Source organism: Cnephaeus nilssonii (assembly GCF_951640355.1).
Source record: "Cnephaeus nilssonii genome assembly, chromosome: 4".
NCBI lineage: Eukaryota > Metazoa > Chordata > Mammalia > Chiroptera > Vespertilionidae > Cnephaeus > Cnephaeus nilssonii.
The window spans coordinates 13,223,118-13,246,457 of record NC_137075.1 but is presented as its reverse complement, the minus strand read 5'-3'; the positions used below and the strand labels follow the sequence as shown (position 1 = coordinate 13,246,457).

Genomic DNA, 23,340 nt, shown 5'->3' with positions numbered 1-23,340 from the left:
ATATTCTTCCACTTGTTTATATCTTCCTCTATCACTTTTTTCAGTGTCCTGTAGTTTTCTGAGTACAAGTCTTTTACCTCCTTGGTTAAGTATATTGCTAAGTATCTTAATTTTTTTGTTGTAGTGGTAAATGGGATTATTTGTTTAGTTTCTCTTTCTCAGAGTTCATTATTGGTGTGTAAAAATACCATCAATTTTGGGGTAATTTTGTATCCTGCTACATTGCTGAATTCATGTAGTAAATCTAGTAGTTTTTTGCTGGAGTCTTTAGGGTTTTCTATGTACAATATCATGTCATCTGCAAATTTACTTCCTCTTTTGCAATTTGGATGCCTTTTATTATGTTGAGGTATGATCCCATTTTGCTGCGAGTATTTCTTGAAAAAGGTTGTTGGATTTTGTTGAGTGCTTTTTCTGCATCAATTGATATGATCATGTGACTTGTCATTCAATTTGTTTATGTGATGTATCACATTTATTGATTTGCAAATATTGTACCAGCCTTGCTTCCCTGGAATAAATCCCACTTGGTCATGGTGTATGATCTTCTTAATGTAGTGCTGGATCCAATTTGCTAATATTTTGTTGAGGATTTTAGCATCTATGTTCACTATGGATATTGGCCTGTAATTCTCTTTCTTTGTAGTGTCTTTATCTGGTTTTGTGATTAGGGTAATGCTGGCTTCATAGAAAGAGCTTGGAAGTGTGCCTTCCTCTTGAATTTTTTGCAGTATTTTGAGAAGGATAAGTATTAGTTCTTCTTTGAATGTTTGATAAAACTCGCCTGTGAAGACATCCAGACCAAGGCTTTTGTTTGCTGGGATTTTTTATTATTATTACTGCTTTAATTTCATCAGTAGTTATTGGCCTATTCAGGTTTTCTGATTCTCCCTGACTGAGTTTTGAAAGATTGTATTTTTCTAGGAGTATGTGCTTTTAATCCAGGTTGTCTGGTTTGTTGGAATATAGTTGTTCATAGTATTTTTTTATGAACTTTTGTATTTCTGTGGGGTCACTTGTTACTTCACCTCTTTCATTTCTGATTTTGTTTACTTGGGTCTTCTCTATTTGTTTCTTGATGATTCTGGCTAGAGGTTCATCAATCTTGTTTATGTTTTCAAAGAACCAGCTCTTGGTTTTATTGATCTTCTGTATTGTTTTTTTTTCAGTCTTTATGTCATTTATTTCCACTCTGATCTTTATTTCTTTCCTTCTATTTACTCTGGGCTTTTCTTGTTGTTCTCTTTCTAATTCTTTAAGTTGTGGGGTTAAATAGTTTATTATTAATTTTTCTTGGTCTTTTGACGTAGGCTTGTAGTATTATGAACTTCCCTCTGAGGACTGCTTTTGCTGTGTCCAAGAGATTTTGCATTGTTATGTGTTTGTTTTCATTTGTTGCCAGGGTGTTTTATTTTTATTTTTTATTTCTTCCTTGATCTCTTTGGTAACCCATTTTTTGTTTAACCTTTTGCACTAGGATGTCGAGTGTGACTCGACACGGTTAGCATCGGTAGCAGCTCGTATGTCGAATTGTATTGAATGTATCAATAATTTGAAATATAAAAAAATCCAAATAAATAAGTTTGTATGAAAAGAAACTCCAATTTTTTATTCTACTGCTGCGCTTTGTAAAATCTGGGGTATTTAAAAAATTAAATCCTGAGTAGAATAAAGGAATCGAGAAAAAAGCAAGAGAGTGCAAAGGGTTAATAGCATGCTATTTAGCCTCCATGTGTTTGATTGTTTTGTATTGTAATTGATTTTTAAGTTCATGTTCTATCTGCCAATTCTGGGCTTTCTGTTTGGTGTTTAGGTGTTAACCACTGTCAAGCACTGTCTTTTGGCTTTTGGCAACCTGCATGATGCCTCAAGCGATTCACTGATCCACTGCTTGTGTTGGTCTCCACAGGCCTTGGCTGTAAGCAGGAGTGGCCAATCTGCCCTCTAAAGTAAGTTTGTTAGCATGGTGCCCAGGGCTGGGTCAGGAATCTTTCCCTGGTTCTCCAGGCTCCACCTCTGCCTGCCTTTGCCTGGTAGCCAGCTGTCTATCTCAATTGCTCAATAGGCTGTTTCTGAATGAGCTTTAGGTGGGGGAGGTGTTGTTTAACCTTCAGGGAATATGGTGGGTGTGATTCCCTGTCCCATAGCTATTCTGCTCTTGGCTGGACAGAAATCCTTGTTTTGAGACCAATGGAGTGGGCTGGAAACCTGAAGTTTTTATCAGTTCTCCTGTGCAGGCAAAATATCAGTCTGGTTCCCAGGATATTGTGGCAGATGTCCTATCCCCCAATCCAGTCACTGAGGTCTCCTTGAGACCCTTCAAACCCTTAAGCTTGGCCTATGCTTTTGTTTCCTCTGAAAAGCTCAAAATGCAAGGTGTGGCATGCAGGGAACCTGTGGGTGAGGCAGGCTGTATCACCTAGGGTGGGTTTTTTTTTTCCCTTTACCTGCCCTCTGGCTGCTGGGAGCAGCTAGCTCCTCTCAGTAAAAATGGCCCTTTTGGTTTGGGGGTCAAGACCTAATACTCCTGGCTGCTGCTTTTCCACCTGTCCCCACAATGCTCCCCACCCCAGCCCCAGCACCTCAAGTCCTTGCCTCCATCCCTGCACCAAAGCCTGTGATGAGTAGCTACAAATGAAAACTCCCATGCTCTGGATTTAAACAAACTAACACAAAAAATGAAATTGCACCTTTCTCTCCAACCGGCTCCAGTCTCCAGACTCCACTGTAGCTAGCAGCCCTTCTTCCTTTCATGGCTGGATGTTATGTGGGCCATGAGTCTCAGCTCTGGTTCTCCAGGCTGTGGAGCCAAACCTGGGTTCTGGGCCTCTATTTTCTGAGGGAACAGTCCTGCCTGTATCTGAGAGCTCCCTCCTCACTCTCAGCCTGTCACCCCTGGAAGCCGAGTCAGCTCCTCTTGTGACCTTGCCCTTCCTACCAGTCTTCAGGTGTTTTCTGCCCTTCCTTGATATGTCTCCTCCTCAGCTGGACCTAAGTTGGTAATTCTAAGTGAATGTTCTCCAATTTAGTTGTATTTCCAGTCTGGCCCTGAGGCCAGGTGCATGACAGTTCTCCCTATTTGGCTGCTATTTTTCTTGATTCCCTTTTTTCTAAGTTTCTGACAAAATTCTCAATGTTGTCTGATTTTCTTGTATAAAATATATTTATTTTAAAGTCTTTGACTGACAACTGGATTATCTGTTTCCTCTGTTTTATTATGTTGATTTCTTTCCTAGTACACCTAGTTGTTATTTTATATGTTGGCATTGTATGTGCAAAATTGAGATTTTTTCAGGGAGGATGATTTAGTTTTGCTTGGGGAAGGCAAGTAGGAGTACTCATGATCCTGGATCACTTGGATCTAGAAAGGCTTTGAGATTTTGAAGTTGCATTCAGTTCCAGATTTTGGTTCATCTTTATTCAGAGTGTGACGCATCCAAAGCCAGGATCTTTCTCCTTCGTAGGCCCTGAACTCCTGACTCCAGCTTTGGTCCCCTTTTCTTGTGAGTCTTTTGAAAGTTCTGATCAAGTCTGAATTTTGGAATTGCCTCATCAGCAGATGACCCTCTGGGAAACACAGCCCCAAGTATTAGAATTACCTGTGTAAGTTTACTTCTCCACAGTCCTGTAATTTTTCACTGCCTGCTTAGCATTCAGGTTTTTGTTTTGCCCAGCTTTTCTAGTTTTCAGTGAGAGAGTTGGTGTATATTAATCAGTTTGCCATTGCTGGAAATAATTGAGTTCTTTGTGATTCTAGCTTTCTGATCCTCATATATATTTTTAACTTTTTAAAAATTTATTTTATTGATTTTTTACAGAGAGGAAGGGAGAAGGATAGAGAGTTAGAAAATCGATGAGAAAGAAACATCGATCAGCTGCCTCCTGCACACCTCCTACTGGGGGTGTGCCCGCAACCAAGGTACATGCCCTTGACTGGAATCAAACCTGGGACCTTCACAGGCTGACGCTCTATCCACTGAGCCAAATCAGGGCTTTAACTTTATAGGAATTATGTATATTATGCATTTAGTTTGCTTTCTTGTCAAGAGCTTTCAAATGCTATCTCACTTGTCAACATGTGTTGAGTTGGGCTTTGAGTAAAAGTGCAAACACCAGACTGGAATGAGTGCCTAGTTCGCTGCTAAGGAAACAGGTATTGCAAATGTTTTGTGCTCTGCCTCAGAAATAAATAAGTGCCAGCATTTATTTCTGGACTGTGATTCCCTCATAGAGGATTTTATACATGCCAATTCAAAGTTTAAATTGATGCCATGTGTGAATGAGTACAAATTCTAAGATGGCCCTGAGATTCCTGCCCCCTTGCGTATACACCCTGTATACTCCTCTGTCCTTTAGTGTGATCAGTCCTGTGACAAATCTGATGGAATCGTCACTCTCCTACTAACAAGTTAGCATCTTCAAATAAGAATGAAGAAAATATTTTCTTTTTCCAACCATATTGATAAACCTCAAACAAATATGAAATATAATTTTTCTTCCAGTTTCCCCAAATATTTATCTGGCCTAGACAAAAATCAAGCATTTTAGGCCAAAAAGCATCTTGAAAATTTTATAAGGGATTTATAAGAGAAGGTATAGAAATTATCTTTTGAACTTTAACCTTTTGCACTCGGATGTCAAGTGTGACTCGACACGATTAGCATTAGAATAAAGGAATCGAGAAAAAAGCAAGCGAGTGCAAAGGGTTAAACCTATGTTACTATCAGGATATTTTATCCATGAATAAAATTTTAGTGCATTTTTACACCAATAAAATAATTTAGGTGTTTCTATCTTATGAGTCAGTTATTTCTCTAATGTTTGTTTCATATTTGTAGTTTTTCAGCTGTGTAGTCATTCTATATTTGTTTATGTAACAGAGGAGAAGCAATTAAAAATAGCTGTCATTATTTTGAGTATTCAACTTGTATTTATAATTTGCCACAAATATTTTAGCATCACTATATTGCCAAGGACTTTAATTCAAGCCTTTAAATATTTAATAAAATCATTTTTGAAAACTGAAATTATTTTATATTATCTTGATTGCTCTGTACAAAGACAGTACTTCAAACTTCTTGATGCTTCAAGATGAAAGTTATGTTAAGTAATCTTTTGCTGGAGGCAAAGACCAACAGTAGTTAGCATAATAAATTTGAGAAGTCCGTTAGAAGGCTGATGGACTTTGATGTTCAGCAGGGCTGAAAATCTGCATATTATTACCTGCTGCTGGCTGAACAGCTGAAGGCAATTCCCCTAACCTGATAATCCTTTATTGTTTACCAAACCGTACCTTTGATATGTGTGTTTGCTTTGCGAAAGGGAAAAATTCTATCTAATAAAGACAGGATATGAAAAATTGACCATCACTTCGCAACAAAGATGGTGGTGCCCACAGCCAATAAGGAGGGAATATGGAAATTAATGCAACAAAGATGGCAGTGGCTGGCCTGAAGTGAAGGTGGGAGGTGGCGGCCAGAGCGAAGGCCTGGGTCCTGGGTGCCAGAGGGAAACTGGTACCGGCAGCCAGGGGAAGGAAGGCCTATTCTTGCACGAATCTTCGTGCATTGGGCCTCTAGTGTGTAAATAAAAAGCCATGGGTCCTGACATTCGGGGAACCACTTCACTAGAGAGTAAGTATCCGTCTGGCTCCCCCAATGCCTTCCAAATTTATATTTCTTGTCTAGTGTGTCCATTTATGTCACAGCCCCTTCTCCAGATTCCTGAACCCTTGCTGCGAAAAGACTGTGGCAATCTTTGAATTTAAATGTGGCTTAAATGTTTCTTAATTCTAAAACCCTTTGTAGTACCTATTTTTCAAGCAATATTAGCTATATTTGATCTTCTAGATGATGAAATATTTGACTATGATTATGTACATATAAATATGTACAGTACCATCCTGGAATAAGTCTTATTAATAGATTCAGAAATATATGTGCAGCATGATTTAGGAGAAAATATTTTAGGTCATTAAATTTAGTTACATAAGCTACAGTCTGTTTTAAAATTCTGTGTAATTAAATCTGTCTTGCTTTTTTTTGAAAACAGTTCATTACACTGGGAAGTGTTGAGTATTTGTTTTCCAAGACCATCAAAAGCATACCAAATCACACATTAAGGAGAATTTTGAAATACTAGTTTAGCTTTTCAACTTAATGACAGTTGTTATCATCATGTAATTTTCTTAACTGTACTTGAAAACCTTAATAACACTCTAATATTTTATTTGGCTACATGTTTCTTATAGTACCTCCTTAGTTCAAATGCAATTATTTCCTCTGATATGAAATAAACTATGAAGTAAAGGAACCTGGCATGTATTTAGTAATCAATAAACATCACTCTTTCCATTACCCCTTAAACTCCCCCCACTATCTTAGCCAATGATTTTAAAAGTATTAATAGAAATAATACCAAGAAAACTGTAAAAACTCAGCTTCCACATAACTCTTTAATCTTATTTTCCTAAAAATAAGATTAAAATTAATGCATAATGTTGTAGGCAGAATTCTAAGATGGCCCTGAGATTCCTGCCCCCTTGCGTATACACCCTGTATACTCCTCTGTCCTTTAGTGTGATCAGTCCTGTGACAAATCTGATGGAATCGTCACTCTCCTTAAGTGGCAAAGGTGGTGGTTGAATCATTCCTTTCATTGTTAGGACCTAGGACTCCTTAGCAGACTAGAGAGAAAAATTCCTGCCAACTCTAAAGAAGTAGCTGCCATGTTGTGGAGGGCCTTGTGGCTAGGATCTGAGGGTGTCTTCTAAGAGCTGAAAGCAATCCCTACTAACAACTAGCAAGAAATCAGAGACCTCAGTTTCAGCTAAAAAGAAACTGTGAGATAATAGAGTTGACCCTTGAACAACATTGTTTGAGCAGTGCAGGTCCACTTACATGTGGATTTTTTCCCAATAAATACTGTCAGCCCTTTATATCTGCAGGTTAGCATCTGTGGATTAGACTAGTCAGGGATCAAAAACAGTATTTTCACATTCCCAACTGAAGTTTTCCTATTTCAAATATAAAGTTGTTTCCTGTTTCAAATCTAAAGCTGTTTTCAGAGGAAGAGACCAACTATAGACATAGATGCACAAAATTATTTTCATTAAACCTAAAATATATACAAACATAAGTTTTCTGCTATATAAATTAATATTTTTAGATCAAGTAGTTTTATTTTTTAAAGAAAACTTAGAACCACATTTCCAGTTGTTCTGTACCAGATCAGTAATTAGAATGCCTTCCCAAGCTTTCTTCCTTTACTACTATAACAACTATAATTAATATAAGTCCATAATTGACCTAGTGCATGTGGCAGTATTTTCTTGATACATGAAAAATAGCTCACTGGCAATGGATATTTGACAGCACATACAAAATTATTTTTTTCTCTTACTCATAGGAAGAGAAAAGGTAAAAGATTACTTTATTCATTAAGAGTACTATAAAACTTTATAGTATGCTAAAAAAAAAAACTAGAATGCCTTTTTAATTAATATATTTGTCATTAAAATGGTTTTTTAAAGGCCAAAGAAATAGTTTTTTTTTCTTGGACCATTATAAGGTTATTATATTACTTCAGTTTATAGAATAATTAGTGAAAACCACAGTTTAATAAAATTGAATGAGTTAAAAAATTAATCTCTAAGCCATTATAAAACTTTTATAGATAAAAACATTTTTATAAAAAAAATGGCTTCTGGTTCCAGCCAAGATGGTGTAACGGGAACTGGACTTACTCTCTCATGTGATAACTAAAATACCAAAGAGTATAGAAAAAACAACAACACAAAAATGCAGTTTTCATGAATTTGGACCTAAGAGAAAAAGGAAGTGAGCCCTGAGAGATGGGAAAGAAATGAAGTGAGCCCTATGTTTTCCCAGCTTACTGCTTGAGAGTCTCCAGCTGCAGCTCTGGAAAGAAATAAAAGGACTTCCTGAATCAAGAAAATGGAAACCAAGGCTCAGTAGTTTGCATTGCAGAATCCTGGAGGAGGGAAGTACACAGGTAGAATATAGTAGGATCATATTTCTAAATCATTCTGCCATTTCTGCCTTTTAATTGGAGAGCTTAATCTATTTTCATTTAAAACAGTTACTGATCACTTCTGCCATTTTGCTATTTGTTTATGTTTTTTGTTTGTTTGTTTGTTGTTTTTTTTTTTTTTTTGGTTCCACAATTCCTCCATACTGCCTTCTTTACTGTTTCTTTGTTCTAGCATACTATTCTGATTCTCTTCTTACTAGAGGCCTGGTGCATGAAATTTGTGCACTGGTGGGGGGGTGTCCCTCAGCACAGCCTGCACCCTCTTCAATCTGGGACCCCTCGGGGGATGTCTGACTGCCTGTTTAGGCCAGTCGAACATCCCTCTTACAATCTGGGACTGCTGGCTCCTAATTTGCCTGCCTGCCTGCCTGATTGCCACTAACTGCTTCTGCCTGCCAGCCTAATTGCCACCTAACTGCTCCCCTGCTGGCCTGATTGATGCCTAACTGCACCCCTAACGACCTAATCTCCCCCAACTACCTTCCGCTGCTGGCCTGATCGCCCCCAACTGCCCTCCCCTGCCGGCCTGGTCTCCCCCAACTGCCCTCCCCTGTCGGCCTGGTTGACACCAACTGCCTTCCCCTGCCAGCCTGATCTCACCCCCAACTGCCCTCCCTTGCCTGCCTGGTCACCAACAACTGCCCTCCCCTGCCGGCCTGATCTTGCCTCCAACTGTCCTCCCCTGCTGGCCTGGTTGCCCCCAACTTCCCTCCCCTGCCAGCCTGGTTGCCACCAACTGCCTTCCCCTGCTGGCCATCTTGAGGTGGCCATCTTGTGACAATGTGAGGGTGGCCATCTTGTGATGATGTGAGGGCATTGCACAAGGGTGTGAGGGCCACCTAGGCTTTTATTAGTATAGACTTACTTTTCTGTATTTTGTTTTTACTTAGTGGTTGTACTGGTGATTAAAATTAACAAATTTATAACAATCTAGTTTGAATTAATAACAATTTAGCTTCAATAGTATACAGAATCTATGCTCTTATATAGTTCTGTACCCATTTTATGTTCAAATTATCACAGATTACATCTATTATACAGGTGTGGCCATTACATAGATTTATAATTATTAATTTATGCATTCACCTCTTAACCTTTTGCACTCGGATGTCGAGTGTGACTCGACACAGTTAGCATCGGTAGCAGGAATCGAGAAAAAAGCAAGTGAGTGCAAAGGGTTAAATCATATAGAAAATAAAATAAGATTTATAAACAAGATTTACTAGCTTTTCCATTTACTCGGGTAGTTACCTTTATTGGTGTTCTTTATTTCTTCATATGGCTTTGAGTAATGTATACTGTCTTTTCATTTAAGCCTGAAGGTTTCCTTTAGCATTTCTTGTAGGACAGGCTATGGGTGACTACCTGAGGTTTTGTTTATTTACAAAAGTCCTATTGCTCCTTCATTTTATGAAGGACTAGAGGCCTAGTGCACGAAATTCATGCACTCCGAGGGTGGGGTTCCCTTCAGCCCGGCATGCGCCCTCTCGCAGTTGGGAGCCCTTGGGAGATATCCGACTGATGGCTTAGGCCCGATCCCATGGGGAGCAGGCCTAAGCCATCAGCCAGACATTCTTAGCACTGCTGCGGAGGTGGGAGAGGCTCCCACCACTGCCGCTGTGCTCACCAGCTGTGAGTCTTGGCTTCTGGCTGAGAGGCATTCCCCCTGTGGGAGCGCACTGACCACCAAGGAGCAGCTACTATGTTGAGCGTCTGCCCCCTGATGGTCAGTGCACATCATAGTGACTGGTTGACTGGTTGACTGTCTGTCCCCTGGTGGTCAGTGCACATCATAGCAAGCGGTTGAGCGGCCTTAGCATGTCATTAGCATATTACTCTTTGATTGGTTGAATAGGCAACCGGAAGACAGGTCACTTAGCATATTAGGCATTTATTACATAGGACTAGGGGCCTAGTGCACAAATTCATGCACCTTGAAAGGAACTGTGGGCTGCGAGGCAGCGGTGGGCACGGGGCGGGTCTCAGCCCATCCTGCATGCACCCGCCCAGCCCCTCCCACTGCAGCCCACGGTCCCCTGTCTGCTGGCAGCCCCACTCCCACCGTTCCCATGTGCTGCCGGCACCAGCCCTGCTTGCACCCCCTAATGGCTCTGAGTGATCAGGACCGGCACCGGGCACCGGCAGTGGGTGTGAGCAGGGCCATTGCCAGCAGCAGGTATGAGAGGTGGCTGCTGTCCCCGATTGCCCCTCAGGAGCAGGGGGAAGTGGAGAAGCGCTGAGGGGTGATTGGGGCCAGCAGCTGCTGCTTGCACACACTGATGGTGCTGAGTGATTGGGCCCGGTGCCAGGTGCCGGCAGTGGGTGCTAGCAGTGGCTCTGGCATCAGCAGCAGGTGTGAGCACCGGGCGGGCGGGACCATGGCGCACGGGACCAAAGAATTTTCAGTAACCACCAGAGGCTTGCCCCGATGACAGTGACCAGTGCCCTGCCTTGGTCTGACGCCCCAGCTCACCTGCTCCACCATCCTGCTGCGGCCAATGCCTGCCATATTCTGCACTCTGCCGTCTGCTGACCATGCCCACCATGTTCCGCGCGCACCCCCGGTGGTCAGCGCACATCATAGCGACTGCTTATTTGGTTGTTCCGCCATTTGCACTATTTGCATATTAGGGTTTTATATATACACACACACACACACACACACACACACACACACACACACACACACATACTAGTGGCCTGGTGCACGAACTTCGTGCATGGAGGGGGGTTTCCCTTAGCCCAGCCTGCACCCTCTTCAATAGGGGACCCCTTGGGGGTTGTCCAACTGCCAGTTTAGGCCTGTGGGATCGGGCCTAAACCGGCAGTCGGACATCCCTCTCGCAATCTGGGACCGCTGGCTTTTAATCACTCACCTGCCTGCCTGCCTGATTGCCCCTAACTGCCTCTGCCTGCCTGCCTAATTGCCCCTAACCCCTCTGCCTGCCTGCCTGATCGCCCCAACTGCCCTCCCCTGCTGGCCTGATCTCGCCCCCAACTGCCCTCCCCTGCCTGATTGCTCCTAACTGCCTCTGCCTTGGCCCCCACCACCATGGCTTTGTCTGGAAGGAAGTTGGCCGTCTGGAAGATGGCCGGTCTACCTGGTCTAATTAGCATTACCCTTTTATTAATATAGATAGATTATATAGGATAGGATTGCTTATATGGGGTTGGGGGAACTCTTTTTTAGCAGGAGGAGATGCTCTTGGCAGACAAAAATACATAATTCCTATATCTGGACTGATAGCCAGTCATATGTACTATACTGCCAAACCAGTCATTAAAAAATTGAACTGCTTTCTTACACCTAACACCAAACAGCTGTTGCCCTTAAAACCCCTCCTCAGCCCCCACCTTAGGTTCTGCCTTCGCAGTTCACCCAGATTTGGTTCTGATTGGTCGGTTTCTATGCGAGTCAGTGTCAAAAGCTCCACCTCCTAGGCAGCCATTTGCTCCTCACAGTTCACCCAGATTTGGTTGTGATTGGTCGGTTGCTATGCCAGTCAGCATCTCCAGGCTTATCTCTGGGCCTGATCAAAGAGGTGGGGCTTATCAGCAGCCCCCGTGGCTGCTGGTGAGGCTCAGAGAGAAAGAGAGGCAAGTCCTGATCAACAGCTGCCACGGAGGCTGTGGATAAAACCCTGCTCCTCTCTCCGGGTCTCTCTCTGGGCCTGATCCGCAGCCTCCTCATCAGTCAGTGCTGGATTGCTGTGCCTACAGTGGAGGCAGTCAGTGCTGCATCACAGTGGCAACCAAGCACTGACTGGTGTTCAGTCGTCTGTTTGGTCGTTTTGGACGTTTTGGACCCTGGCTCTTTACATATATAGATACTAGAGTCCTGGTGCACAAAATTTGTGCACAAGGGGTGTCCCTTCAGCCCAGCCTTTACCCTCACCAATCTGAGACCCCTCAGGAGATGTCTGACTGCCGGTTTAGGGATCGGGCCTAAACCGGCAGTCAGACATCCCTCTCACAATCCAGGACTGCTGGCTCCTAACTGCTTGCCTGCCTGCCAGCCTGATCGCCCCTAACTTCCCCCCCCTGCCAGCCTGATCGCCCCTAACCGCCTCTGCCTGCCAGCCTGATCGCCCCTAACTGCCCCTCCCCCCCCCCCGCTGGCCTGGTTGCCCCTTACTTTCCCCCCTGCCAGCCTGGTTGCCCCCAACTGCCCTCCTGCCAGCATGGTTGCCCACAACTGCCACCCCCACCAGCCTGGTCGCCCCACACAGCCCACTGTTCAGTCATTTGGTCATCCCTCACTAACCCCCTGCTGGCCTGGTTGCCCCACATAGCCTGATTGTCTGTCCAGTTGTTTTGGTCATGATGGCCCCTGGCTTTTTATGTATTAGGACTAGAAGCCCGATGCATGAAGATTTGTGCTAGAATGGGCTTTCCTTTCCCTGGCTGCCGGCACTGCCTTTCTACTCCGGCCCAGCCCCTTTCTGCTCAGGCCCCGGGGCCACCTCTTTACGCTCCGGGAGCCGCCTCTTTCTGCTCCGGCCTGCTTTCCCATGCTGCCCAGAGGCCCTGAGAGACCGGGGGTGGGGCAGAACGCCTGCAATGACGCAAGCGTTCTGCCTCTGTCACTTGGCGCCTGTGTATGCAAATTAACTGCCATCTTTGTTGGGTTAATTTGGATATCACTCCTGATTGGCTGGTGGCGTAGCAGAGGTTCAGTTAATTTACATGTTTGTCTATTATTAGGTAAGATAGTTTTACCAGATACAGTATTCTTGTTTGACAGGTGTTTCTTTATTTTCAGAACTTTAAGTATATTATCTACTGCCTCTGGCATCCATTGTTTCTGATAAGAAATTAGCTGTCCATCTTATTGAGGATTCCTTGTACACAATAAATTACTTTTTCTTGGTGCTTTCAAGACACTTTTGCTTTAATGGTTTAATTATAATGTGTTTTAGTATGAATCTCTTTGAACTGATCATAACTGGAATTTGGTGAGTTTCTTGAATGTGTAGATTTATATCTTTCACTAAATTTGGGGACTTTTCAGCCATTATTTCTTCAGCTATTCTTTCTGCCCCCTTTTCTCTTTTTTTCTTCTTGGACTTCTATTATGTATATGTTGGTAAGCTTGATCATCTGTCAAGTTCTGTCCCCTTTTCCTCTTTTTTTTTTTTTTTTCTGCTCTCCAAACTGGATGATCTCAATTTATCTAGCTTAAAGCTCACTGACTCTGCATGCTCAAATCTTGAGTTATGCCCTTCCAGTGAATTTTTTTAAAATTTTAATTGTTATACTTTTCGGCTCCAAATTATTTATTTCCTATTTATGGTTTTTATCTCTTCATTGATATTCTCTACACTGTTCTTTGTTTGTGGCTAAGGGGATTTCTTGGTACCAAGTTATGTTAGCCTAGGGATGGAATGACACTGGTAAAATGCTTCTTACATTTTTTTTTTCTGTAGCCATCCTGGGTTTCTGTGATTTACTGGGTTCTGCAGCTTCTTAATTGTACTTCAGAGTTTTCCCAGAGCTATTTTAGCCTGTGAGTAGTTGTTAAATTATTGTTTTTTTGTGGAGATCTAAGGTTAGACCTTCTAGTCAAGCCACCTTGCGGATGTTCCTATTTATATCTTCTTTATTATATTCTCCTTATTGTATAAAATATACTTTTTATCTTTATATTTTATATTTATATCTTTATTGAAATGTTTAGTGAAATATTTTTCAATAAAAATTGAGTTCACTTTTTTATTTTTTAAATTGACATAGCTACCTAATGTAGAACATATTGATTTTAACATTTATATTGTATACTAGTGGCCCAGTGCATGAAATTCATGCACAGTAGGGGGGGAGGTGTGTGTCCCTCAGCCCAGCCTGCACCCTCTCCAATCTGGGATCCCTTAAGGGATGTCCGACTGCCCGTTTAGGCCTGATCCTACCAGCCTGCACCCTCTCACAATCCAGGACTGCTGGCTCCCAACCACTCACTTGCCTGACTGCCTGATTGCCCCTAACTTCTTCTGCCTGCCAGCCTGATCACCCCCTAACCACTCCCATGCCAGCCTGATAGACACCTAACTGCTCTGCTGCCAGCCAGATTGCCCCTAACTGCCCTCCCTTGCCAGCCTGGTCGCCCCCAACTGCCCTCTCCTGCAGGCTTGGTCCCCCCCAACTGCCCTCCCCTGCAGGCTTGGACCCCTCCCCCAACTGCCTTCCCCTGCAGGCCTGGTCCCCCCCCCCCAACTGCCCTCCCCTGCAGGCCTGGGTCCCACCAAACTGCCCTCCCCTCCTGGCCTGGTCACCCCTAACTGCCCTACCCTGCTGGCCTGGTCACCCCCAACTGCCCTCCCTTGAATGCCTGGTCCCTCCCAAATGCCCTCCTCTGCTGGCCCAGTCACCCCTCACTTCCCTCCCCTGAAGGCCTGATTGCTTCCAACTGCCCTCCCTTGCAGGCCTGGTCTGTCCCAACTGCCCTCCCCTGAAGGCTTGATTGCCCCCAACTGCCCTCCCCTGCAGGCCTAGCACCCCCAACTGCCTTCCCCTGCAGGCCTGGGTTCCCCCCAACTGCTCTCCGCTGCAGGACTGGTCACCCCTAACTGCCCTCCCCTGCTGGCCTGATTGCCCACAGTTGCCCTCCCCTGCTGGCCTGATTGCCCACAACTGCCCTCCCCTGCTGGAGGTCTTGTGGTGGCTATCTTGTGTCCCCATGGGGGCAGCCATCTTCTGTGTTGGAGTGATGGTCAATTTGCATATTACTCTTTTATTAGATAGGATGGTTGCCATTATAACACTAGCTAACATTTCTGTCATGTCATATAATTGTTGTTTCTTCTATCATGGAAATAATTAAGATCTAGTCTCTTGCAAATTTTATGTTTATAATACTGTTTTGTTGTCTGTAGTTGCTGTACTGTGTATTAGATCTTCAGAACTTATTTATCTATGAGCTGCAAATATTCACTCTTAACAGCTCTCCCCTTCCCCCACCCCAGTCCCTAGAACCACCATTTTACTCTGTTTTTTGTTTTTGTTGCTTTTTAAAAATATGTTTTTATTGATTTCAGACAGAGGATGGGAGAAAGAGAAAGAGATAGAAACATCAATGATGAGAGCGAACCATTGATTCGCTGCCTCCTGCATGCTCCCTACTGGGGATCAAGCCTGCAATCCAGGCATGTTCCCTGAACTAGAGTCAAACTGTGACCTCTTGATTCATAAGTTGTTGGTCAATCACTGAGCTACACCGACCTGGCTTACCCTCTGTTTTTTAAGTTTAGTTCTCTTTAGATTGCACTTATGAGAAATAACAAATAGTTGTCATTCTCTATATGATTTATCTCACTTGGCATGGTGTCCTCAAGGCCCATATATGGTAGAGAGTAAATACCCTGCTTATTTAAATGAAAGGAGAACGAGGAGAAACCATGATGGCGGCATAGGTAAACACCTGAAATTGCTGCCTCGCACAACCACTTCAAAACTACAACTAAAAGACAAAACGGACATCATCCAGAACCACAGGAAGGCTGGCTGAGTGGAAATTCTACAACTAGAAGGAAAGAGAAAAGCACACTGAGACTCAGAGGAGGTGCGGAAGTAAAGTGCAGAGGTACGGAGGCGCGCGTGCACAGGAAGGGCTGGCAACTGAGGATGCAGTTGTCTTTTTCAATCAGGAGGGAGACACAAGCTCCTGACTGCTCTGGACTCCAGTTTCGGGCGAGACTCTGGGGACCCAGACTTATACTGGGAGAAACTGGACTGTCTGGCTTTGGGTGGAACTCGAGGGCGGCTTTGTCTTAGAGGTGCTTGCAGTGATTACTGAGGGACACTGAGACCCGGGGGCCTCTTAGGGCAGGGCTGAGGATCAGGCATAGCTGTTTGCTCTGCCCTGTTGATTCCCTGAGACCCTGCCCCACTCAAGCTGTGCACAGAGGCTTTTGCATATTAATGGCCTGGCCCTTTGCAATCTAAAATTACCTAACAAACTGCAGCTGAGTCAGAGAGTCCCAGAACATCCAAAAGAAGGCCCAAGGCCCCATAGCAGCCTGCATTGCTTCACAGCTGGGCCTCAACTGGACACCTCCAAAACCCAAACAAAGAAGAGGAATCTGCAGATCTCTCCGTGGCTCCTGCTGGGTGGCCTCAGGCAGAGGCTAAATTAGCACCTCCTTGGAGATCCAAGAGCCAGTGTACCCAATGGTCAGAGTGGGACCATCCAGATTACAACTCCTCAGATCCATAAGGGACACACTCAAGGGGCAGACTCAGTGAGCACCAAAGCCCCACTGAAGCAAGTCTTGTCTCATAAGGGTGTCTCCAGCACAGAAGTTCCTCCATTGTAGACACAGCTGATCCTCACAGCCAATTGGCATGGAGGTCAATTCCTCCCAGTGATACCAACAACAATCAAGGCTTAAATACAACAAGACTGTGCACACAGCCCACAAAGGGGTGCATCAAGAGTGTCCATCTCAGGTAACTGGGGAGGCTGAGCCACTGGGTCCTATAGGACACCTAGCACAAAAAGCCACTCTATCAACACAGGGAAGCAGCCAAAATGTGGAGACAAAGAAACAGGTCACAAATGACAGAAATGGAGGAAAGCAAACTACTGGATATAGAGTTCAAAACCACGGTTATAAGGTTTTAAAGAATCTTCTAGAAACCGCTGATAAATTTAGAAAGACCCTTGAGGATATGAAAAAGGACCAACTAGAAATTAAGCATACACTGACTGAAATAAAGAATAATATACAGAGATCCAACAGCAGACTAGAGGATCCCAAGAATCAAGTCAAAGATTTGAAATACGAAGAAGCAAAAAACATCCAACCAGAAAAGAAAAATGAATCCAAAAATATGAAGATAGTGTAAGGAGCCTCTGGGACAACTTCAAGTGTACCAACATCCAAATTATGGGGATCCCAGAGGAAGAGAGAGAGCAAGATACTGAAAACCTAGTTGAAGAAATAATGACAGAAAACTTCCCCCACCTGGTGAAAGAAATAGACTTACAAGTCCAGGAAGTACAGAGAACCCCAAACAAAAGGAATCCAAAGAGCACCACACCAAGACACATCATAATTAAAATGCCAAGAGCAAAAGACCAAGAGAGAATATTAAAAGCAGCAAGAGAAAAACAGTTAGTTATCTACAAGGGAGTACCCATACAACTGTCAGCTGATTTCTCAACAGAAACTATGCAGGCCAGAGGGAGTGGCAAGAAATATTCAAAGTGATGAATAGCAAGAACCTACAACCAAGATTACTCTACCCAGCAAAGCTATCATTCAGAATTGAAGGGCAGATAAAGAGCTTCACAGATAAGAAAAAGCTAAAGGAGTTCATCACTGCCAAACCAGTATTATATGAAATGCTGAAAGGAATTCTTTAAGAAGAGGAAGAAGAAGAAAAAGGTAAAGATAAAAATTATGAACAACAAATAGATATCTATCAACAAGTGAATCTAAAAATCAAGTGAATAAAAAATCTGATGAACAGAATAAACTGGTGAATATAATAGAATCAGGGGCATAGAAAGGGAGTGGAATGACAATTCTCAGGGAGAAAGGGGTGTGGGGGGTGCAGGAAGAGACTGGACAAAATCGTACACCTATGGATGAGGACAGTGGGGGGGGGGGGTTTAAGGGCAGAGGGTGGGGTGGGAACCAGGTGGAGAAGAGCTATGGGGGGAAAAAAGAGGAACAACTGTAATAATCTGAACAATAAAGATTTATTTTAAAAAATAAATTAAAAAATAAAATAAATAAAAAATAAATGAAAGGAGAACAATGGTGGATATTGTTTTAATTTTGCCAGTATAGGTTGATTTTATATATTTATATTAATAAAAGGGTAATATGCAAATTGGTCAGGACACCCTCACAGTAATGATTGAACAGCAGGCTGCTTGGGGCGACAAGGCCAGCAGGGGGGTTAGTGAGACACGACCAAACGACTGATCAGCAGGCTGTGAGGGGAAACCAGGCTGGCAGGAGGGTTAGTGAGCAACGACTAAACACTGCCTGAACAGCAGGCTGCATGGGGCGACCAGGCTGGCAGGGCGGGCAGTGAGGGGCAACCAAATGACCAAACAGCAGGCTGCATGGGGCAACCAGGATGGCGGGGGGGGGGGGGCAGTTGGGGGCACCCAGCACAGCAGGGGGAGGCAGTGAGGGGCGACCAGGCCAGCAGGGAAGGCAGTGAGGGGCAACCAGGCTGGCGGGGGGGACGGGGACAGTGAGGGGCAACCAGGCCAGCAGCGGGGGCAATTGGGGGTGACCAGGTCGGCAGAGGGAGCAGTTAGGGACAACCTGGCTGGCAGGGGGCAGTTGGGGATGACAAGGCTGGCAGGGGGGGCAGTCGGGGTGATCAGGCTGTCAGGGGGGCCGTTGGGGGTGACCAGGCCAGCAGGGGGTTAGTGAGTGACAACCAAACGACTGAGCAGCTGGCTGCATGGGGTGACCAGGCTGGCAAGGGGGACAGTGATGGGCAGCCAGGCCAGCAGGGGGGGCAGTTGGGGGTGACCAGGCTGGAAAGGGGGGTTATGCACGACCAGGCCAGCAGAAGGGGGCAGTTGGGGGCCACCAGATCAGTGGGCGGGCAGTTGGGGGTGACCAGGCTGGCAGGGGGGCAGTTAGGGGTGACCAGGCTGGCAAGGGTGGCAGTTGGAAGTGACCAGGCCATCAGGGGGGCAATTGGGGGCGACCAGGCCAGCAAGGGGTTAGTGAGGGATGACCAAACGACTGAATAGCAGGCTGTATGGAGTGACCAGGCTGGCAGGGGGGTTAGTGAGGGATGACCAAACGACTGAACAGCAGGCTACATGGGGCAACCAGGCCAGCAAGGAGGGGCAGTGAGGGGTGACCAGGCCGGCGGGGGGGGGGGGCAGTTGGGGACAACCAGGCTGGTGGGGGGGGAAGTTAGGGGTGACCAGGCCAGAGGGGAGGGGCAGTCAGCGGCGACCAGGCTGGCAGGGGGGGGCAGTTGGGAGTGACCATGCCGGCAGGGGGGGCAGTGAGGGGTGATCAGGCCAGCAGGTAGAGGTGGTTAGGGGTGATCAGGCTGGCAGGGGGGGGGCAGTTAGGGGCAATCAAGCAGGCAGGCAGGTGAGCAGTTAGGAGCTAGCAGTCCCAGATTGTGAGAGGGATGCCAGACTGCTGGTTTAGGCCCGATCCTAAACCGGCAGTGGGACATCCCCCAAGCAGTCCTGGATTGGAGAGGGTACAGGCCGAGCTGAGGGGACCCCCGCCCCCCACCCCGTGCACAAATTTTTGCACCAGGCCTCTAGCATATATATATATATATATATACACATATATATAACACCAGATGTAACACTAGATATCACACCAGAAAAAAAAATGCTTCAAATATTATAAAGTAATAATACTTGGTCCTGAAATATATCAATAAACTGCAATGCATTTTTGACATAATCATTATGATGTATATTTTCTGGCATAAATATTATCTACAAAGAATTTATACTAGTAGTTGTGATTAAGAGAATAAGTTACATAATTAGTCTTTGATAGAAAAATTTTAGAAATTGATTTAACAGTAATATTTGCTAACAAGAGTTGCAGTACAGCATATCCATACAGAAAAGCAATGATACTTCATGCTTTTTGAAGCTTACCTAATGGCAGCCAGCAAGGCTGGATATTGGTCATAGGTTAAATCATGATGTCAGTATATGGGTAAATTGAAGCCATTATTTCAATTTTGATTGTGTGGTTTTAGAATGGTGAGTGGATACATGAATGAATTTAGAGCCAAATCGGACATATAACAAAATAATGGCAGTTTGCTTCATGTAAGAATGTCCTAGTACAATTTTTCTGACTAAGTTTTATTCTTGTAAGCCAGGAAGAAAGAGAATTAAACTTAAAAAAACCCACATACTCTTCTGGGCAGAGAGCGCCTGTCAGCTACAGAAAGAATATAGAGGGTTAATTGTGTGGTGTCACCTTAAAAGCAATTCAGCATGACCAGAACAAATACTAACTTTTAGTAATTAGAAAACTATTTGTGTATAAAACCTAATTACTTTTGTTTTTCTCTGCTGCTTAAGCATACTGTACTGCTTCTGTTGATTAGGAATCTTATTCTTGAAAGGTCTGTATTCTCTGAAAATGACGGCAGTAGGCTCCAGGTAGTGACTTTACAGAGCTTTCTGGAAGTTCATTAAAATGTTAATTATTCTCATGTGTGCCCAAATGATATAAGAGCAGTATGGGCCTGTGTCAGAATGTGCATTTTCCTCCACTGAGGAAATAAGTCATTGGTTACTTGTGGAGGAAACAGATGAGGGCTTATGTTCCAAATTACAGGTGCTGTTGCCTCAATAATTTGATTCCTTTATTCCCCTCATGCTCCAGCTCCAATCCATCATCATGTCCTGTAGGCTGTTCTCCAGAGTTTAGCCAAGGGGTCTGCTCCCCATCATCCCCAGTAATAATGCCCTGGCTCAAGTTGTCATCATCTCCTTGCTGCTCTCCTCACTTTCAATACTAATTTCCCTCTTTCCATGTACACACAGTAGTTAGTATATTGGTCTGCTAAGGCTTCCATAACAAAATACGATAGACTGGGCAGCTTAGAGAACAGATTTATTTTTGTACAATTCTGAAGTCCAAGATGCCACCAGGGTTGGTTTCTGGTAAGAGCTCTCTTCCTAGCTTGCAAATGGCTTCTTTCTCACTGTGTCCTCACATTGTGGAGGGAGAGATCTCTGGTGTTTCTTCAACTTCTTATAAGGACAACAGTCTTATTAGACAAGGTCTCCACCCTCATCACCTCATTTAAACTAATTAACTTCCAAATATAGTTACCTTGAGGGTTAGGGCTTCAATAAATGAATTTGACAGGGATACAGTTCAGTGCATAACATTAAATTGATCTTTAAAAAGTTAAAATCAGATCATGTGGGGTCTTTTTCCTGTTTTAAATTCCCCAATGGCTTGCCTTCACTCTGAAAATGAAACTCAAACTCCTTACCTTGACTTACAAAACAGTATGTAAACAGGACTACCCATCTTAACCTAGGGCCATGTTGAACAACTCCAGGAGTCACGGTGCCGTACAAGAGGATCATTTATGAGCAGACCTCCATCTGTACTACTTTCAGTAAGTCTTGATATAATATTGTCAGGTAAGCTTTCTGTTTGGTTACCTGCAGATACAGATGGACCCTCCTCACCCAATGTTTGGTTTGGATGTCCAGACTGATGATCCACCCACACCTTCCAAGAGGGTATGACAAGGTTTATTACTTGCTTACTTGAGGTCTTTGGGGTGAGCAGGGCAGGCCTCCCAAGCAGGTCTGAAAATGCTTGAGAGAGCAAGGAAAGGAGACTGGCATGGGCTTTGATTATGGTTAGGAGTTGGGGCTGAGGTGGCTAGGATAGGACTTTGACTAGTTTGAATCTCCTGATGAGAGAGCACGTCCAGCCGAAACCAGTTTGGCTCAGTGGATAGAGCGTCGGCCTGCGGACTCAAGGGTCCCAGGTTCGATTCCGGTCAAGGGCATGTACCTTGGTTGCGGGCACATCCCCAGTAGGGGGTGTGCAAGAGGCAGCTGATCGATGTTTCTCTCTCATCGATGTTTCTAACTCTCTATCCCTCTCTCTTCCTCTCTGTAAAAAATCAATAAAATATATTTAAAAAAAAAAAAAGAGAGAGAGAGAGCACGTCCAGCTTTTCTTATTTAGCTTGTCCAGATGTGGGCACAATGTGAAGAGGGAGGGATGAGGCTTAGACATTCTCAGCAATCAAAAAAACATCAAAAAATGAAGTCAGCCTTCTTGTTACTCTCCCCTAGCTTCTTGTTCTTCAAGAGTCTTGATATTTTGGCCCTTTGTTCTTCCATATAATTTTTTTTCTTTATTGATTAAGGTATTACATATGTGTCCATATCCCCCTATTGCCCCCACCCCCCCCAATCCTGTCCTCACCCTCACCTCCTGTTGTCTGCATCCATTGGTTATGCTTATGTGCATGCATACAAGTCCTTTGGTTGATCTCTCCCCCTTACCCCACCCTCCCCCTTCCATATAATTTTAAGGATCAGTATGTTAGGGCCTATAAAAAGACCTATTAGGAATTTTATCAGAATCACATTGACTCTATATACGAGTTAGGAAAATCTGACATCTTTAGATATCTCACTACAGTGTGTGTCTAAATTTTAAAAAAATCTTTCAATAAAAATAACTTCCCCCAATATTTTTGTAATATTTAGTCATAGCTATGTTATACTTGTGGTACTTTTATAAAATTCTGTTATATGAAATTACTTTTCTAATCTTAACTTTAACTTTAACACATTGATTCTATAGTCAGTGACCTTGTTAAATTCTCTCTCATTTTATCTGTAGATTCACTTGTCTTTCCAATGTAAAGAATCATAGCATCTGCAAATAAGGACAGTTTGATATCTCTCTACCCAGTGCTTATAGTACCAATTTCTGTTTCTGTTCTCGCTGCACTGGCCATGCCTGTCAGTACTCCATTGACAAGAAATTATGCTAGAGGGCATCCTGATCCTGTTTGTGATCTTAACAGGACAAATTATGTCTCCTCTAAGTGTTTTCTGAATGCCTCTTACTAGGTTATGGAAGTTCCCTTGTATTCATAGTTGGTTAAGAATTTTTATCAAGAATAGGTGTGCAGTTGTCAAAACTCTTTTTTGCCTGTTAGTATTTTCTGTTGACAACCAGACATGATGTGCTGGGTAAAAGGAACGCGGTAAATAGGTTTTTATTAATGTGGTGGTAGAGGGCAGGAGGAGGGAAAGTGTTCTGTAGTTCTATGATGAGCTCTCAGTCTTTTAGTAACTTGTGCTCCTGGGCTGTGAACTTGACAAGTGGTTCTCAGATTCTCTCCCCTGCGCCTCTTAGGTGGGAGAGGATAGCTAGAGGGGGCTGGACTTGGGTACTTCCCTTGTCTCACGCGGATGTCTAGAGTATGGTGGAGTTGGGTGTTTCCCTTCGCTCAGGTTGGTCAAACTTAAATAAACCCCCCAACAGGTTAAGCTCTGGGAAACCAGTTTCTCTTGAGGGCAGGCCTTGTTATGAAGAACAGAATGCTCTGGTATATGTCAATATGACGACTTTTCTTTTCTCCCTGCCAGAAACAGGAGGGGATTTTTAACCCTGAAATTCACTATGAGAACCTGGTAGGGCTTCTGGAACGTAAAATCACAAAAGTGTGCCCCCCTCCTCTCCACAGAGTTTTAAACTCAGACTTGTCCACACTGAGCCTTTAGTGATTCATCAATTATAGTTTAGGATTTTTCTACCCTAGTACTGGTTCTAA

The 23,340-nt window shown here is 43.9% G+C and overlaps 1 protein-coding gene across 4 annotated transcripts in view; it reads left to right on the top strand.

The window, feature by feature from the left end:
• The window catches only part of MTPAP (mitochondrial poly(A) polymerase), a 65,793-nt gene that overhangs the window by 34,034 nt on the left and 8,419 nt on the right, over positions 1–23,340 (top strand). The window contains exons 10-11 of one of the 4 annotated variants that reach the window (XR_013813372.1): positions 1,814–1,949; positions 21,070–21,198. The gene's annotated coding sequence lies outside the window, so the exon portion shown is untranslated. Of the gene's footprint in view, positions 1–1,813; positions 4,533–7,889; positions 8,225–21,069; positions 21,199–23,340 lie in introns of those variants that run through there. The other 3 variants (XR_013813373.1, XR_013813371.1, XR_013813374.1) reach the window with 3 other exon arrangements.